The sequence below is a fragment of the Ambystoma mexicanum genome, chromosome 6q (genome assembly GCF_040938575.1).
Source record: "Ambystoma mexicanum isolate Mex_15411 chromosome 6q, UKY_AmexF1_1, whole genome shotgun sequence".
NCBI lineage: Eukaryota > Metazoa > Chordata > Amphibia > Caudata > Ambystomatidae > Ambystoma > Ambystoma mexicanum.
This window is the reverse complement of record NC_090937.1, coordinates 1184961416-1184981180: the sequence shown is the minus strand read 5'-3', so window position 1 is coordinate 1184981180 and position 19765 is coordinate 1184961416. Positions and strand designations below refer to the sequence as shown.

Genomic DNA, 19765 nt, shown 5'->3' with positions numbered 1-19765 from the left:
ATAGTCATCCCCAATCCCATAGGGGGCTTCCCTCCCCATGTGTTCTTCCCTCAGTGCACCACACCCAGGGGGACTATTGTACTGTGGACGCACCAACCTGACCCCATGTGAAAGGTCTCCCCCTAAGGAAGAAGGGACAACATCCTCAGATTCGTTACACTGAATAGTAATAGTCTCCGTTGATTTACAAATAATTTTGATTTTATTAAAGGCAGCGTTTAGTCAAGACTTGGTGGTAATCCGATGGGCTTTTACAGTGTCAAGAAAGCATTTCGGTCAGCTCAACTGTTTCCTTATGCTGTTGCAGTCTAAGCAAAAGAAGAGATTACTATCCCTGGATAGGTGTGGCAATGTACAGTACTAATCAAAATAAAAAGAGGACAAACCCTGAGAAATCAGTAAACATTAATACATTCGAGTCATACCCTCCAATAACAAGGAGTGTCTCTACATCCAACCCCACAGGTCGATCTAAAAGACAACACCATTTGAATATTGGTGGATAACAACGACCCTCAAAGTGTTAATTTGAGCGCAGATGCCTCTATTGCAATGCCTATCGATTCCCACTACAATTGGATTGATTTTGAAAAGTATATCATAGGCCCAATTCCGGAAGATAACTACAACAAGACAGACAGAATCCCACCAGAAAAGATCAGCACACGACAGGGGGTACATTTCTTGGTGTATTCTTCTTGCCCTTAAAGGGTAAAAGACATTACCTGTGACATCTTGGAAGATGAGGTAGTATTTAGAGTTCATAATTACTATCTCAAATCCATGGAAACCCCTGTCCAGGTAAACACCATTGAAAGAGATCTATCCACCCAACTGGGGGATACTTCTGAAATATCAAAACCCAGGAGCCTCTCTGGGTTTCCGACAAAAGGTCAAGGAACAGGCCTTCAGGCTGATGCCTGTGAGACTGATGAATAGCGACAACAACTGAGACAGCTATTCCTGGATTTTAGAGTATCTTTTCAGTTGACTCCTACGATTGTGGTTATACTACTAGTCATTCAACAACGATATCCACATACCCTGAAATGGCTCCTGTGTTGGTGAAACAATACTGGTTGCCTCTCGCGTCCATGGAATCACTCACAGACATCATCAGAAATCTTGAATCCCGTGGTATAATTTGTCCTATACATAATACCTTTAAAACCCCATTACTGGGGATCCTAAAACCCAATGGAGAATGGACAGTTTGGGCTGACCTGAGGGAGTTGAATAAATGAGTCTACATTTCATGGTGGCTTCTTCCCTATATTGATCAAGGACTGCACATGTACAAAGATCAAAAGTGTTCTCAGCCCTTGAATTGACAAACGGTTATTGGACAGTACCCGTGAATATGGAAGATCAGTATAAGCCTGCATTTACCTTTGGGGCAAAAATATACTGCGGCTTGTACGCCCTTCGGATACATCAATTCAGGAAAGGAGCTCAACATTTTCTTTCACAAGGCCATGTCTGATCTGTGTGAAAGAGGAAACTTGGCATATGTGGATGATCTGTTGATAAAAAGCTCACCTGTGGAAGAACATCTGGCAGAAATCAGATATGTTCTTACACAGTTGCAAAAAACTGGTGTGCAATTATCCTTCCAGAAAGCACAATTGGGCAAAATGAGAGTGAACCTTCTGGGACATGAAATTACAGCTCAGGCTCTCAATCGCTAGAATAAGAAGGTTGAGACCTAACTCAAATTAAAGAACCCCACAACTCTGTATGAGTTGCGAAGCCTCCTTGGATTGCTTACTATAGTAAAAAATTCATTTAGGAGTATGCAGAGATCACTCAACCTTTGTTACACTTATTGAGGGCCGGGTAAAGTGGCAGTGGGGTGAAGCACAATCCAAGGCAGTGAAGCAATTGAAAAGAAGCCTGTCACAAGTGCCTTGCCTGGCCTACCCTATCAAAAAATAATGGGTTTTTCTAAGAGACTGCTTTTTCAGATACGTGCTTGATGGTGGTGTTATACCAAAAACATGACAAAGTCAACAAGGCAATTTCTTATGCAAGCAAAACATTACCCTCCATAGAAGAAAAATTCAATGATTGTGAAAAATCTGGCAACGGTGTGGGTGGCGAAAAACTACTGGCCATTTATCAAGGGGGAGCACATCATGGTAGAGACCCCCCCCCCAAACCTATACAATATCTACAAAGTGATGGAATACAGGATAGGAATGTCTGAAATTCTAGAATCCCTTCTTGGATTCTGTCAATGCAGGGCTTTACTGTGGAGATCAGGTGCGGCCAAAATAACAAAAGACCTCTGGCTTAATAATTGTCAGACTTACATGAGTTTGCTGAAAAACATGTTTTGTTTTTGTTCTATAAAAGGTCCAACACAACTCACTTAGGGACAGACTCACTCGCTTGCTCATGATTGATAGAGAGGAAAAAGGAGAATGAATAACAACATGAAGGAGAAGGAATAGATTGCTCTACATTTGGGCCTATGTTGGATTATTATCTGGCCCTGGAAGTGAAGTCTAGAAGTCCCAGGCCGTCTTGAGAGGAAGAGACAGCAGGCAGGCTGCAGTGGAAAGCTGATCCCATCTTGCTGACTGATGCCCACCTGTGCCTAGAGGGTTAAATTGAACCAGCCCTTAAAAGGGTGCTGACCTGTCTTTGAGACAGGCAAAAGAAATTCATATGTGAGTATAATATTATGGGGAAACAATCCTGAGGGGAGGAATACTATAAAGGGAATTAGATTAAATCCTGGTCTCTGTTATTTTTTTGTTATTTTTCAGTACTGAGGGGTGAGAATATATAAATTGATTGTGCATCCTAAGAAGTTAGGGAACATTTCAGAAGTGTATGTGCTTCTGGAAAATAATATATTTTATCGGCTAGGTCTCATGGTGTGTATACAGCGAGATCCCATGTCTCTGTATCTGTGTAATGACGTCTAGCATGGATGAATCATTAAGGGAGTTAAATGGACATTTCACAGTGTTCATGCCTAGAAAAAGAATAACATTAAAGTAATTCCTTGGTTACGCCAGCAAGGAGAATACTGTTAATAATGCTGAGTTGCTCATGACAAAAGGGAGAGGGTGATTATTCGCTGCACATTTTCCCACTTTTAAAGTTTCCCATTGAAAGTGAGAAAGGTGTGCTTTTACACAGTAATTGACTAGGAACATCACTGAAGGGAATCTAGTCTACATAGATGTTGGACATACATTATTCTTTCTACAAGCCATTTACATGCAGGAGGGTCCAGTAGTTTGTTGCAATTGGGTTTTTAGAATTCTGTTGAAATTCTAACAGGTCTATTGAGTAAGGGGTGTGGCATCTATTTGCAATGAAGGGGATCTAGAGAGAATTGGCCAGACAGGAATGTTTTATTTCGTTTTTTTTTAAACAAATGAAAGTCTTATCCTGAATCCTCTTGCATTCTTAATCAATGGTGTGTGCATTCTAAGGTTAAACAAAACATATAAGTGGTGATGTGTGTGTTATGAAAGTCTCTTTGTAGCTTTGAAAACTGAGGTGACTAGTATGTTCATTTTTTTCATCATTGTAGTGGAATTTCATTAACGCATAACTTGTTTACTGTTTCAATTATTTCTATTTGTTTTATTAATATAACTGCTTCACAACCCTGTGTGTTTCCTGTCCCGAATGAGGAGGGAGTCTGTTATGTGACGAATCACAAGGGGAGCCTTTCCTTGTGAGGCAAGGCGGTGAACCCGCTGTGCAATACCCTCCCTAAGGGTAGAGGCACGCGGGACCTCATTTGGAGAGACTCCCCCATGGGGACAAGGATTCCCGTTCTGAGGAAGAACTCCCTACACAATTCACTCAACCATCCAATGAAGCCAAACCTGTTGAGAGAAAACAGGAAGCAACTTTAGTCTGTTGTTACTGTGATGCTTCATCTAAAAACAAATACATGTTAGGTACTGTGAAAACCCAAAGGGTGTCTCACCTGCTAGTCCCCAGGGATCTCTCAGGTGGCCAGGGCGCAGCCATCGCCTTTGGATCCAGACCCTCGGGGCAGAACAGTGTGGGAGGATCACCTGGGTGAGGGGTCTTCGGGGAGTGGGGGTCGGGCAGCCGGTGGTGAGATGTGGTATTCCTCCCTTTCCCGTACACATGATCCTTGGGACATCCTGTCCTCTCTCTCTTCCTCTCCCCCTCCTCCCTCCACCCCCTGCTCTTCCTCTGGCCCTTCTTAGGCCACCTCTCCTCCCTCCTTCTTTGTCTTTCCCCTGTTCTCCACAGACAAGTTTTCTAGACAAGTTCGATCTATGAAGGTCTCGTCAAAACAGGTTCACCCCTGTTCATCCAAAACCATCAAGGACCACATTGACACCCTGGCTCCTGCTCTGGCTGATTTCTGCAACCACTCCTTCGTCACTGCAGTGTTCCCCTCCCCCCTGAAGCACTCCTTTGTGCTCCCCCTTCTTAAGAAACCCTCTGCTGACCCTTCCTGTCTGGCTAACTATCGCCCAATCTGCATCACCCCCTTCCTGGGCGAACTCCTGGAAAAGCTGGCCATCTCCCAGCTTAATGTTCACACCGAATATGTTGGTTGTCTCCATGACCATCAGTCTGGCTTCAGAGCTGCCAGAAGCACAGAAACTGCTCTCCTGAACATCTGTGAAGATCTGCTCTCCAATCTCGATTCCAACACCCCCTGTGTCCTCATTTTACTTGGTCTCTCCTCTGCCTCTGACACAGTCAACCATGCCATCCTGCTCAACCGTCTCCATGATAACCTGGGTATCACTGATTAGGCCCTGGCCTGGCTGACCTCCTTCCTCTCTGATCGACCCTCCCAGGTCCAACTTGGGTCCTTCCTCTCCTCTATCTCTACTTGTGGTATTCCCCAAGGGGGTCTAACCTCTCTCCCTGACTGTTCAACCAATACCTGGCACTTCTTGCCCACTGCATTGCCGCTCTCTGCCCCAACTTTCAGTGCTATGTGGATGACACTCAACTCATTTTCAGGCTCCCTTCTGCCACCTCTTCTCCTTCTCTGACTGTCTAACCGCCATCCAGGAGTGGTGCGCCACCAATGATCTCTGCTTTAATGCTAGTAAGACTGAGATTCCCTTCATCGGCACACCAGCTCCCTCCTTTCCGGTCACTCTCTGGCTGACCTCTCTTGGCTCTCTTCCTGCTCCCACCTGTGAGGCTAAAAGCCTCAGGGTCATCTTCGACTCCACACTTTCCATCTCTCCTCACATCTTTGATGTCTCTAAGAAGTCACACTACCAGCTGCACCTCCTCAGAGGTATTCTTCCATTCTTCTCCTTCCCCCAGAAGCTCACTGTCTCCAGAGCTCTGGTTCTCTCTAGGCTGGACTACTGCAACAGCCTCTTTCTAAATCTACCTGCCTCTACTCTCTGCCCTCTGCAACCTATCCAAAACAGGACTGCGAGACTTGTCCTTGGCCTCAAGCCCATGGATCGTCTCTCTCCAGGACTGAAATCTCTGCACTGGCTCCCAGTGGCGGAGATGATTACGTTCAAAACCCTCTGCGTTGTCTACAAGGCCACCTGGGGCCTGGGACCTCAATACCTTCAACTCTCTCTTCCTAAATATCTTCCTTCTCGAGCTGTTCGCTCATCCGCCTCCAACTCCCTCAGGGTTAGTCGCTTCTCCACGCAGCGAGTTGGTGGTAGATCTCTTTCTTCTGCTGGGGCCTCCCTCTGGAATAGCCTCCCTGCCTCTCTGAAACTTGAGGAGAACCATTTCTGGTTCCGGAAGCACCTCAAGATCTTTACTTCTGCTTTCTCTCCTACTCTCCCCACCTGATCTCCTGGCTGAATCTGAACTTGCACTGGTGATCTGGCTACCCTCTTATCTTGGGCCCAGGTCCCCTCCTTGCCAGTTGCACACCTGTACTGCCCCCTGGCATCCCTGGCACTTGGGCACTGTTTCTGTATCCCTACAGCCCCTACTAGCACTTGACACCTGATGTCTGTACTTACCCTTGCACTGGACACCAGCTGGCCGCACTTTTATTTATTGTTTTATTTATTGTTTAATTTATTTATTGTCTTACTTATTTTACTATTTATCTTATGTACTGCACTGCTCACTCCCCTTTCCCCTCTGCACTTGTCCCCTTCCCCCCTCCCCTGCACTTGCACAATCTCAATGTCACCTGGCCTAGTAGAATCGTTGTCTCTGTCTTCCCTGTTTCCCCACCCTTGCCTCGTTGTGCCTTGAAACACTTGTGTATAGGCGTGTTATAAATGCCATATCATATTATATCATATACCTACTATTTCACAGGATTCTCCATTGTCCCAACTCCTCTCCCCCCTTTCAACACAAACACTGGGCCGAGGAACAGGGCGACTGAGAGTAACAACACTAACTCTTACACATTGCATTGGCCATGTCCCACTAATTGGGTCAGGCACAGTCAGGCACTTGACTCTAAGTGCATACCCCTGATGGTAAGGAGCTCTCCTCTTACGGATAAAAGGCAGAACATAGAAACACACTCTGATCAATGTGGAACACGAGTAAGAGCAGAACCTCCGGGGCGAAGGCGAACCTACTGGGGCAGAGCAATGGATCAAGGAACAAGAGCCACAGGAGGAGAATCGTAGGAGTTCCCTGCAGGGGGTCATTGCCTCCAAAAGGCAGAGAAAGGCACGTGGAGAAGGCTGAGTCCCAAACAAGAAAGCTGCATTGTGTTTCAAGGATGTCAGTGACCCACCCGGGTGAATGGCAGAGTTGGGGAGGCAAGGTGAGGCCTCTGGTACTAACCTTGACTCTAGGATCAAAGCACCACAGAACAGAAAAGAGACACACGCAGCCAGTGAATTGACAAGTGATGTGAGAGACCAGTGTGTGCTAAAGAAAGATTGAAGTAGCAACATATTATCGCACAATTGAAGGCTGCACGCATGTGGATGAGACGCAAAGAAAGGCAGACCTGCAAATGAACCTTGAAGTACTGATAGCTGTAAAGTCAGCGATACTGACTAACGGAGTGGTCCGGCGAAAGAAAGTAGCCCACTCAAAAGTCTTGTGAAAGGTGAAAAGTTTGTAGCGAAAAAGTAAATGAACTGTAAAAGCGAGGTGATTGAATATGACCCTGAGAAATGTGGAGAGTAAAAAGGGGAACGTTGAACTTTGATGCATAATAAAGTGAACTACCCAGACCAGGAAGCGCTCGGGGAAAAGGTATAGAAGTATAAGTTAAATTTGGAAAGTCAAAGTGATCCTGCGGAGGGCTGCAGAAAAAAAGCCACACACATTCAAAAGTCTTTGACTCAGGAAATGGTCCGAGCCCGGCTGAGGGAGACCAAAGGTATAATAAGTTAAGGGAAGGGAACCCCTGCAAATGTTTTGTTTTGCTTTGAAAGGTCTGAGCCTGATTGCTGAGGGAGACCGATGTGAATGTTGCTTTAAGAAGTCTGAGCCTGACAGAAGGGGAAGGACGTGAACTTTCTGGTGAACTGTGCTTGAAGATTGGAAAGAAAGACTTTAACGTGGGAGGCCAGGCGGGCATTGATCCATGTATTGAACGGCCTTTGTGTTAAGAGCCTGAGCTACAGTGTATCATCTTGCCTAAAGGGACAGCCTTACTCCGTACTTTCCAACGTGGGGAGGAGAGCTGACTCAGCCACATATATTCTTTATATTTGAACGCTGACTTTCTTTTACATACTTATTCTCCTTTTTACTCTTTTTGTACAAGATATAGGGCAGGCATTAGGTTTTGTTAGTATAGGCCCTTTTGATTTGACAGACTCAACTAGGACTGTTTTGTTTATTATTTGATGGTCTAGACTACTCCCATTTTTACTATAGAGCAAACTAGGAGTTTCTCCGACCCCATTGAAACTTCAATAAAGGTTTTACAAATAGTACCTTTTGTGTCAGAGTCATACTTGTGATACCCATTCTATTCTATTCAATTTTTATAAAGCGCTAAATCTCTCACAGTCCTCAAAGCGCTGTGGGCGCACAGGCCCATGCATCCCATACAGTACTGAGATGAAGAAACCCCATAGAAGCATAATGAGTATGACTAAGACACTGGAAAGGGGCTCCCATACAATGCTGGGGACTCCCAAGAGCAGCTTCATAAGAGTGGGAGGCGAGAGAGCTGTCAGGTCAGAGGAGAAACCTGGGAGTTTCAAACCAGCTGGAGAGAGGATGCTGGTATCCACAGGGAAACACTGCTTTTGAGAGCAGGGAGGAGCAGTGCAGAGTCGACAGCCAGGCTTCCCAACTCAAGTGACAGAGGAGCGAGGACCTGCAAAGATGACTGCAGTCCCAAGAGGGACCCTCAAGAAGGAAGCGCAGTCAAGCTTGGGGAGAGAGAGGAAACCCCAAAACCCTGCCAATACCACTAAAAATGGGACACAGAGGAGCGTGACAGAGAGAGAAAGGTCTGAAAACCAGAGCCATCCTGAAAGTCACAGACTCAGCGAAGGAAGAGGATGCCAACCTGGTGCTGCAACCCCATTGCAGACAAGGTAACAGGGAAAGCCGGAGACCCGGGGAGAGTGGCGCATATAATCTAAAGAGAAGTCATATTCGTATGTTTGACATAAACAAATATACCGATTGTGCAAATCCCGCTCATCTCAGTAAGAGAAACCAGTTTAAACAATGGTATGATAATATTCATCTTATCAGTAAGTACGAATATAACGATTCGCTCACTCATTATACTCGTCCAAATGAGAGAATACATGGTCAATAGACTGAGAATCAATACTGGGTACATCCTACCTGTCCCAGTGAGAGAATAAATGGTCAAGAGACTGAGAATGAATACTGGGCTCATCATACTCGTCCCAGTGAGAGAACAAGTGTGCAAGAGATTGAGAATCATTACTGGGCCCATCATACTCGTCCCAGTGAACCACTAAGTAGCCAAGAGAGTGAAAATTATTAATCGATCATCCTACTTATCACAGTAATACAGCAAGTAACCAAGAGAGTGAAAATCATTTGTGGGCTCATCCTACTCGTCAGAGTAGTACAACAAGTAACCAAGAGAGTGAGAATCATTACTGGGTTCATCGACTACCTCCCACTTAGAGAGCAAGTGAACACAAGATTGAGAAGTGGAACAATAAGGAGGTTGGTCCTAGCGTCCAGAAGTTAAGTTTGATATTAGAGAATGAGAGACTTTCATAGATATTGGAGAACAGCGAAGTGAAAGAAACTTAAAGGCAAAGCACGGCAAAAAAGAGGATCTTGCAAAACCAGGAGAAGGGGAAGCCAGGGAACTGGAAAAGTCCGCTAAGTGAACTGAATGAATTAATGCAGCGGATAGCCAAGAACTATCTGAAGATTCAGTATTAAGGCTAAGGAAGTCACTCCAGGAGAAGGGAGTAATTCTCCTGGGCTTTAGTTGTTTTGTATTAGTGGTAGGGTCAGCATAGATATGTTTTGGGATGGAGGACAGGCTTTACTTTTGGATTTTAGATTTACGATAAGCACTCTAGTTAGTTTTGTTAGGTAGGTAAAGCTGTAGCATAGGGAAAGTGAGGCCTTTTCCATATAATTTGGAATAAAACTTTGTTGATCATGGCAACCCCCAGTCCCCTCCTTCTGACCCTCCACAGTAAGGAATCAAAGTTATTAAATTGGGGGTCCAGATAATTAAAAAAAAACGTTATTAAATAAAGGAAAAATGTGCGCACCTGGTTTGGGGTGGCGAAAAGTTCCTAGCTGAGTGCCCATTGGAAACACCAGGGAAACCAAGGGGTGGGCAGGGAAGTAGAGGGGAGCTAAGAGTCCACTAGGTAACATCTACTTCCTTGCTTCAAGTCCAGTCCCAGCATACAGCCCCAACTCACACGCCCCCGCAGCTTCCATCAACCAGAGGCTCCAGACCGTCCCGCAGAGGCCAGATAATCGTAACAGTGTGATGGGAATGCTTTCTGCCTCCATTTCAACAATTTTACCTGCCTGCCTCCCTACACTACAGATCTCTTCAATGCCTGAAGGCTGGAGATCGCTGCTGAATATCTTTCATTCCCAACTGTGAGGAGTCAGAAATGAGAGGCGGAGACAAAAGTTATGTTATTCTCAAAGCCAGACATTTTATTAAACATAAATGGATAGTTAACACTCCTCTCTAGCCCTATCCTAAAGAGGCTTTTCCCTACCTGGAAAACTAAAACCAAGGCTGGGTCAGTGTCAAGTAGTCAGTAACTTAAAAGCCGTCCATGTGTCCAAATTATACCAAGCTGACCCTCACACTAGAAACAAAACAACAAAGGGTGCATGTAAATGTCTTTGACTTGCTATTAGCAAAGGTGTTCACAACCAAAAATATAAGGATGACTCCAACAAAAATAGTTTACAAGGAAAGACCCTTGCAACCAGAGAGTGGTTCCCTTCCCCAGGATGTTTAGGTCAGATGGCAAAAAGTATCTCTTTATTCAACAGTTCCTCTGTGTCAACAGTGTATCTTTATCCAACAGTTCCTTTGTGTCAACAGTGTCTCTTTATCCAACAGTTTCTTTGTGTCAACAGTGTCTCTTTATCCAAAAGTTTCTTTGTATCTTGGTATTGGATTTACAAAGTTCTTGTTTAAAAAATACATTCCATAACAGTCTTTCTTTAACTTCAAACAATACATTCCATAGCAGTCTTTCTTTAGCTCTTCTTACTACGTGTGTGAATTGCCTGGTATACTCCCTGACAGGAATTCCTCTATGGGGTTTTCAGATTCCCTGGTATACTCCCCTGCCAGTTATCCTCTTACAATGTTAATATCTGTATTCATCTTCAGGTGCCTGATGAACTTGCCTGCCAGGGCTACTTTTATGGGCTTCTCAGATCCCCTGGTATACTCCCCTGCCAGGAATCCTGCCACAATTTCAGAATATATGTACAACATTAGGTGCCTGGTATTCTTGCCTGGCAGGACTTCTTTCATGGGTTTCTCAGATCCTCTCGTAGACTCACCTGCCAGATATCTTCCCATAATGTCCGTCGACTCATATACTCCTGTTGGGATGCACGTTCAGATTACCACCCCTGCCAAATGATTTAGATTGCAGAAAATATATAAAAACATGGAGAATGTGCAATGTGTGGTGTAGGGAGGTAAGGGGGAACCCTATGGGTGGAAGAAACTGATGGGAGACACATGTATTTTGGGAGGTTATACAGGGGAAAAGTAACCATTTTCTTTGCGATAGTGTCATGTAGAATACATTGCATGCACATAGTAGTTATTACATGAACTAATGCTGCTTTTAAGAGTAGGTTGAAACAATGGGGGTGTAGGCCTGAATCTTCGCAGGCCGAGTTGGAGACACAGAACAACAAGGTCTCATCTCTTACTTGATTATTACATTCCAATTTTCATGCACGGCAAGGAACACACACACACATCCAGATGTAAATGTATCAAGTCTGACCTTTGAACGATTAGGGAGGAATGCAAGCAGCTAAATGGGAGAAGGGCTGCGGCCCAGTATGAAGCCACACTCATGGGAGCTGAGGCAGATGTCTTGGGTTGCCAAAACACAAACTGAGATTTAGGACACTAGCACCCCCCAGAATGATGGTCAATATATTTGAACTGCAAGATGCACAGGAATAATACTCTTAAATCCTTCATGAAGTGGATGGATTAGTGGGACACTAGGCTTACCTCTTGCGAAGGGTAACTGATACAGGGGGGAGCCGAGAACAACAAGGTCTGTGATTTGTATCAGGGAGAGCAAAGGGTGATGCTAATACAGTGGGGAGGCATGATGGGGGCGCCTGCGTTTCTGGGATTACAAAAGAGTTGCTCTGTTTGCAAAGACCACGCTGACCTCAGAGTTATCTGCTGAGTTCATGTTGACGACCAGGTGCACATCACATGGTTAGGCGTAAAGACAGGGTGGTGCCTTTTCAGTTTATCCAATTACTTTGCAGCACTTCAAGGTGGAAGAGATTGTTACCCACGTGTGATAAAGATGGAGGAGAAGACGACATGACCAATTGGAAAAGGGTCTATATGTAACTATTAGCATGTAAATAGGCAGCAGCCAATGAGGGTGGGGGATGACTACTGAAAATCGAGTGCGTCATGAATGACGATTTGTACGTTTATAAGATGAACTCCATTTTAAGGAAAATAGGGAGCGCTGTGGCAGTGGACTTATAATTCCCTGTCGCTCATTCCTTTTTGTATACAAAATAAAGCTCTTGTTCTTCTCGAAAAGGATGCACCTAGCCTTTTTCCCTAGCAGGCTGTTTTTTCTATGTCTGGTTGTTGTGGAGTTCCCCGACATTATTGGTGACCTCGACATGATCCCAGACTCCCCCGCGAAGATGGAGGATTCCTGCCCACACATCTGGAGGGGCCGTGCCCACCTGCAGCGACTAGACCCCTTTGTGTGCACCTTTGCACGGTTTACAGGAGCTGTGTTACCAGAATTCCTGTCTGTTATTAGGAGTGGGGTGCTGTCCCCAGATTGTGCATGCCGTTAATAGGACCCCGTGATGGAGAACTTTGGGCGAACACGTAGATATAAGTGCACCTTCTTCGGAGAAAAACAAGTGGGGTATGTGAAGGGAGTGTGAGTGGCTGAGTGTGTGAGGAGTGGGGTGTGTGTGTGCATGGTGCGGCAGAATTGAATTGATAGGTTGGAAAACCATATGGTATTGTACATAAAGTTGTGTTTTTTTATATAGAGGATTGTAGTGCAACAGGACCCTTTCTTATGTTATTAGGGAAGAAGACAGCGCTGTATAACGGAAATAAAAGTACACGGACAGAGACTGCGTATATTTACTGGCTCTGGCATCTCTCTGCCCAGTATAAGGGGGGCGTGCGAACAAAAGGTAATTGTGGTAAAGGCCTGGGATCTCCTCAACAGATATAGAAGGGGTGTTGGAACGAAACATAGATTTTATTGTGATTTGTGGTGTTGGCAGTTTTTGTTGCAATTATTAGGAAACCGAGGGAGGGCCTGTCGTGTTGTGCAATAGGAGGTTTGTGAGGAGTGAGTGGATGCGTGTGTGAGGGAAGTGTGAAAGGGAACAAGTATTGAGGGAGTGAACTTTGACAGTGGGAGGGTGGTAAAAGGGGTGGGAGAGGGGCATTGGTGAGGGGTACAGTTTGTTGGGTTGGGGAGAGGGTACTGTTACCGTTGTAAAACAGTGATACAGGGGCGCCCACAACGGAGCTGGCAACCCCATTGGAATACATGTGCAAAGCCCTTCCTCTGTATCGAGAAATAATTCTCAAGTATCATAAGGAATGGCTAGCTGAAACAAAAGGAGGGATGTACAAGCCATGGCTGGAACAGGTGACAAATAACAGAGAAATACTAAGTCATATGCACACATTTTTAGCAGCCAAATACAAAGGTAAAAGATAGAAAAATAGAAAGGAGGTATTAGAACTATGGAAAATGGTGGAGGATTTGGAAAATGGCTCCACAGAATCCCTTCAGACTATTAGTGACCTGGTTACCACATGCGCCCGATAAACACTATTGCTATTATCTCAAGTGACCTTGCGCCCCCATCAAGGTAGTTCAGTGTCCCCTCATTAGGGTGTTCTCATACATGTGCTGCGTCAGGATATACGAACCCTGCGTATGTTCCCTTGCCTACTGCAGCTCCGCAGCCACCCATGCCGGCCCAATACCACAATCTCCCTAACCCCACAGCGTCTGTTGCTGAGAGGGATAAAGCACTAGACAGAACTGATACGAAACCACAGTAGGGGTTGGTAGATGCATTAAGGAAGGTGGAAGACTAATTGGCACAATTAAAATTAGAAAGGAGAGATGGACAGCGGCATCTGTAGGAACAGATTAATGAAAAGCGGGGATATTTTGTTTTGGAAAGACAGTACAGCCATTAAGGATGTGCACATAGAGAAGGAAAGAGAGGAGAGGATGAGACAAGAGGAGAGCATGAATTATGGTATGGTATGGTCAGATGACGAATATGACTGTGCGTGAGAGGGAGAAGAAGAATGGGACAATGTATATGAGTTGGAAGAAGAGCCACCTGTGATCTCTCCCCGATAAGAAAGCTTGTGGGGACCTTGGTTACAGAATAGGTACAGACGTGTGGCAGTGGCTAAGAGGTTGGTGGTGGGAAAAAGGAAAGTGGGGACAACGGTGGGAGCACAGTTTCCCTTATTACACAAGGGACCACGTAGAGCACAGTATATACCGTGGGCCCATATGGCTAAAAACAGTCTTATCAAGGCACTCCCGTCTGTCACTCTTGGAGCGGGTAAGCGGTTACATGCTTTTGAGAAACAAACAGCCGGCACGACTTTGGCTGTAGGGGACTCGAAAAACCTGTATGTTTCGATACTGCGTGATCAGGCTGATGACATATGGGTTAAAGCTGGGAACCCAGTTGTGAAGTTGAGTGACGATAGTCATGATGGGGCTCACTTCAATGATATTAGGCACCAAGTGTGGGTGGCGCTACGGCGCTCATATCCTGATATGCCTGATTTCCCATCGATTATGCAGAAGATGATGCAAGATGATGAGGATCCTGCTCAGTATATATTGCACATACAGGAAATGTGGAGGGCAGAACAGGAGATTCTTGGGATCAACCGATTCCATTCTTTTATTTTGTTGTAAAAAGGGGACTTCCAAAGGAAGTACAGAAAGCTCTCAACAAGATAGTAGGGAATGAGGCAAAGGGCTGGTCTATTATTATATACCACTGTAAATGATTGAAAGAAAAAGGTGAAGGAATCAAAAAAGCAAGCGCAAGGGGAGGAAGCGAAACTGGTTCAAAAGAAGTTAGCTAAGGTTGCATTGGAGGGAGCTGTGCAGACAGAAGGATCGGCAGAGCTCATGGCGGTTCAGGCCGACGGGCTAGCAGCACCTGTGTGGGGAGATGAAAATGATTGGCCAGTTGGGTATCAACCACATTATCAAGGGGGGCTCCAGGGGGGTTTCAGTGAGCTTGATGGGGGTTTTCGCGCCCCGGGTAGGAGGGGGAGGTTTTGGAGGAATAGGGCTTCAGGGAGGAGGAGCAGGTCAGTGTTGGACATGAAGGGAAACGGGTAATTTTTCAAGAAGAGTGTAGAAGTTGACAATCAGTTGTGTACCCCCAGCAACAGATGTATTCTTACCCCCAGTGAGGTCTGGCCCCATACCTCCAGTCATATGGACCGCAACCCCCGATAGTTTTATTTGGTATGCCATTGCCCCACCTGCTTCCCCACCATCATTTCCGCAGTTGTCAGCTCCGGGCTCTAGTAACATGCCACAGTGTGCAGTGCAGCAGGGACAACAGCAGGGTCCTCAGATACTGAACAGTAACGCTGTGCCGAATGGCACAGAGACACACTACCAGGGGACCACATTGGTCAGAGGAAATCCATTTGTCTTTCCAGGGACAAACACATATCCAGATTAGGACAGCCCACAGAGAGGCTTAGTGGCCCCAGTCCTATTGGTCACTGCCGACCCAGAAGAAGAACGAGGAGAGGCAATAAACCATTCATTTTCATGGTGGACACAGGTGTGACTAAATCATGCATTAGTGAGGGAGGGTTCCCTTTTTCAGGTGAGGTCATTATCCAGTGATTTTAATAAACACATTCAAGAGAATGATTTTTTAACAAAACAAAAAAACTCAAAAAAATATTGAATTCTTCTTTTAAATATATATGGGGGTGGGGTGAGGGATTCAAATGGGTGAGGAGGGGGTTGAGGTGGGGTTATAAAAATAAGAAAATGGGAGTTAGGGGGGGCCACACCAAATAAATGAATAAAAAACTATTCAGCGATTTTTCAATTTTTTTGTTCCATTAAAAATTCATTCTCTGAATTTCTGACATAGATCTGACGAGGTCATGGATACGCAGGGTTTTTCTGGGGAAATTCAATAAGCTCCTTTTATGAACAAATTACCCATTAAGGTAGGGGGCAGAGAGGTGTGACCCCCCCTTGTTGTACTCCATTGCAACCCCAATTACTTTGTAGGGAAGCGACATTCTGAGTAAGCTCAACATGACCATCTCATTCACTGAAAAAGGAGTGTGCTGTGTTTGACGCCCAATATGTGTACCGTGAGGGTAATGTTAACTTCACAAGCATTGGGCATTGAATCTACAGCGAGAGGAATACCAGTGGCCCCTGATTTGTTCATGTACAGTATCACAATACTACTCAGTGCTGTGCCACAGGTGGCTAATAAATACTGGCGAGCAGGGGAGTTGCTAGGTCTGGAAAAGACCCGGGGCTAAACTGATGTCGGAACTGTTGGGACTGGGGGCTAGCTAGTCTTTTGGCTGTAGCTCCTGAGATTCTATCGGGGCTACAACCAAAAGATCAGGGGCTATAGCCCCCTTAAGCCCCCCTAGCAACGCCCCTGCTGGCGAGTACCTTCTGAATTCTTGTTCAGGCCTGCCCAACCCCAATAAGTAGTTGCAGGAACAATCTTCATGCTTGACATAGAGGGGTTCTAGTGCCAAAGGACAGGATTGTGTTGATAGCAGTTGATTCTGATAATGGGGAGTGGGGCACAGTTCCAGCATACCAATGAAAGATGTTTCAGATGAGGATCTTTTTGAGGATAAAGAAAATGAGGGGGAAATAATACTGGAAGTGTGTGTCCCTTGCAAGATCATGTTACAATACAGACACATAGCCTGTTCTCTATGTCACTGGTAGGGAATGCTCCCTTCTTTGCTTCAGAAGAGTTGTCTATGGTCCCTGACAGGTTGAGGATGAGTAATATGCATGATGTAGGGCTTTTACGGAATGTTGCGTCAATACGTATCACACTGAAAACTGGCACTGTGTTGCCTAGAGTTAAACAGTATCCCCAGCGGGGGAGGGCATCCATGACACCACAATGGTCCTTTTGTGTCAGGGTATTATAGTACCATCCAATTCACTGTGTAACACAGCCATCTACCCAGTGAAAACATCGAAAGGGGCTAGTTGGAGGATGATTCAAGATCTGCACCCCCTCAATGATGTAGTATTGGCAGAGTTTCCAGTGGTTCCAAACCCTGCTACAATACTGTGTAATTATACCTGTTGAGGCAACCCATTTTACTGTGGTGGATTTGAAGAACGCCTTTTTCTCAGTACCTTTGAATCCAGATTCACAATATCACACAGAGTTTACATTTGCCGGAAGCCAATTCCAACATACTAGGCTTTCTCAAGTAGCTTTAACAGAGTGTTACATGATGATTTAGTCAACATTGATGTCCTTAGTACCATTATTCAATATGTGGATGATTTATTGGTGTGCAGTACTACTGAACACCAGCGCAGGGAGGACTCTATTGTTTTGTTATAACTGTTGGCCGACAAAGGATATAAGGTGGACAGAGCAAAGTTGCAATACTGTCAGCAAGAGGTGTTGTATTTGGGTCAATTGGTTTCAGTGAACGGCAAAAGAGGGACTCCAGAACAGACAGCAGCATTTCACGCTATCCCTCTGCCAGTGACGGTTAAGGACATACAAACATCTCTCAGTCCCGTGAAATTAACTGTAGAGTATGAATCTTTGACTACATGTTGTATACTAGACCATTGCTCTAGGCTTTCAAGGAAGCACAACAGATGGAAAATACTATTATTTGGACTGATGAAATGGTTACCAGTTTCTAGTTCTCTGCTGCTCCGGTACTGGCAACTCCTGTTTATATTAAAGAGTTATTTTTCACATTCTAATGGCCAGATGATGACCCCAGTATTGACGCAACACAGCACTATGGGTCACAAATTCCTCGCATATTACAGTGGCATGCTGGACTCTGTCATGCAAGGACAGTTTCCGTGCGAACAAAACTTGTCTGCTGCTGCTGCTTTTGCCATTGAGACGTCTGCTTCTATTGTCATGGGGTGTTCATTGACACTGTATGTCAAACACGCTGTCTTTGCAATACTAGAGCAGTCCAAATCCACACTGACCATGAAAAGGGTTTCCGCATATGAAGTGATTCTTTCAAGCCCATCTAGTCACATTGTTCGTAGTAAAACAGTGAACCCGGCTACTTTCTTTACTGTGCCCATTACTGATAATGACGAGGTGCATGACTGTGTTACATACAATGGTCCTGAGGATGACATTCCAAAATCACATGACTATGCTTTATATGATGGGGAGGTATTCTTTGTTGATGGCAGGAGGCAGACCAGTGACATACTTGGGCAGCTGTGGTACAACAAGTTGATGGGGAGTATCAGATTTTGTGCAGCAGAGGTTACCAGGTCATTATTCAGCACAAGCAGTGGAATTGATTGCTCTCAGTGAAGCACTTGAGGCTGCGCAAGGGTGCTGAGTTACGATTTATTCTGACTCGGCCTATGTTACAACAACTGTTCATTCAGGGTTGTCGAGAAGATTTCATCAAGCAGATTGGTCTCCAGTGCAGTGTGCAGCCCTATTGGATTGGTTGATTCATTTCCTTTCACAACCCACGATTTCCATAGTCATCAAGTGTGCCGCCCACACAAGTGGTGCTGACTTAGTCTCCCTCAAGAATGAAGCAGCAGACACGGCAGCAAAACCGCTCAAAAATTTGCCAGTACTAGATATCCCTGAGCATCTAGTGCTTGTAAACATGCAGCTGCAGTTGCGGGTTCCATATACTGCACTTCTTGTCACTGAAATAATTGAGATACAAAGTAAGGTGCAGCAAAGTGAGAAGTTGTTGTGGCAAAGAAGGGGGTGTTCACAGTCCCCAACAGATTTAGTGTGAAGACAGACTAGTAGAGGAAAGGTGGTGATCCCCCAAGATTTGACCTTCGTGGCGTTCGATCAACTTCATTACCCCGCTGTGAGAAACCTGAGGTTTTTCTCACTTCTAACCCCACTGGATCCTCTTCTCAGATGGCCAGGGAAAGGCCATCACTCTTGCATCCTGACCCTGGGGGTGGAGAAGCGAGGGAGAATCACCTGGGTGGATGGTCCTTGGTGATTGGGAGTGGTGTATACACAGGAGAGACATGGTATCCCCCTTTTCCTGTTGAGGACCAGCCTAACCCTTCCCCAACCTTTATGGGTTACTATAAAGCTGTTCCCCTCATTTCCCCACATGTGACACTTGACAATACTGAGACGAAGAAGAGGCGACCAAGAGTAGTGAACACACTACACCATTTCACCATTCTAGTACTGGGAAGAAGAAGATACCTACAAATTGTTGCAAGAGTCAGGCATGTCCCCTTAATCAAAGTCAGTCAGACCCAAGTGAGAGAGTAGACTAGCAATCTGTTAATTGGTTGCAGGTGTATACAATGAGAGACAGAGAACACCAAAGGGAGCAACAGGGAAGCCTGTGGGGGAGAGATCAGCATAGGACCCTTGGAAAAAGGAGGCAGTCAGGTAGGACTGTAGAAGGAGCCAGGACGCCGGCATACATCCCAGAGGGCTTGCAGAACCCAGGAAAAGCGGGCCGTTTCATTGCCGCAAGTCTGGGAGGCTCTGTGACAGGAGAAGTAAGGACGCCATCCGTGAACCGGCATTCAGATTGCTGCTGTGCAGAGAGAAGCATCCAGCAGATGAGCTGGGCTTGTAGCATTGGACTTCTCAGCTTCAGAAGTGCAAAGGAAGCAGCGGGAGCCGCCGAGAGGAGACACCTGAAGCCGGAGGATGTCAGGAGGGCGCTTAAACACCAGGCGCTCCGATTAGATGGAAATTAAGTAACAGTGCGTGATATTAAGTAACACAGGTGCATATTGAATACCGAACTAAATGGAAACTTTAAATGAAGTAAAACAAACACATATTGAATGCTGAACTGAATGGAAACTTTAAAATTAAGCAAACCAAATGCACATTGAATCCCAAA

General features: G+C 45.4%; 1 protein-coding gene across 5 annotated transcripts in view; it reads left to right on the top strand.

Annotated features, from left to right (window-relative positions):
* The window catches only part of TBC1D1 (TBC1 domain family member 1), a 1823125-nt gene that overhangs the window by 406250 nt on the left and 1397110 nt on the right, over nucleotides 1-19765 (top strand). The window lies entirely within an intron of this gene.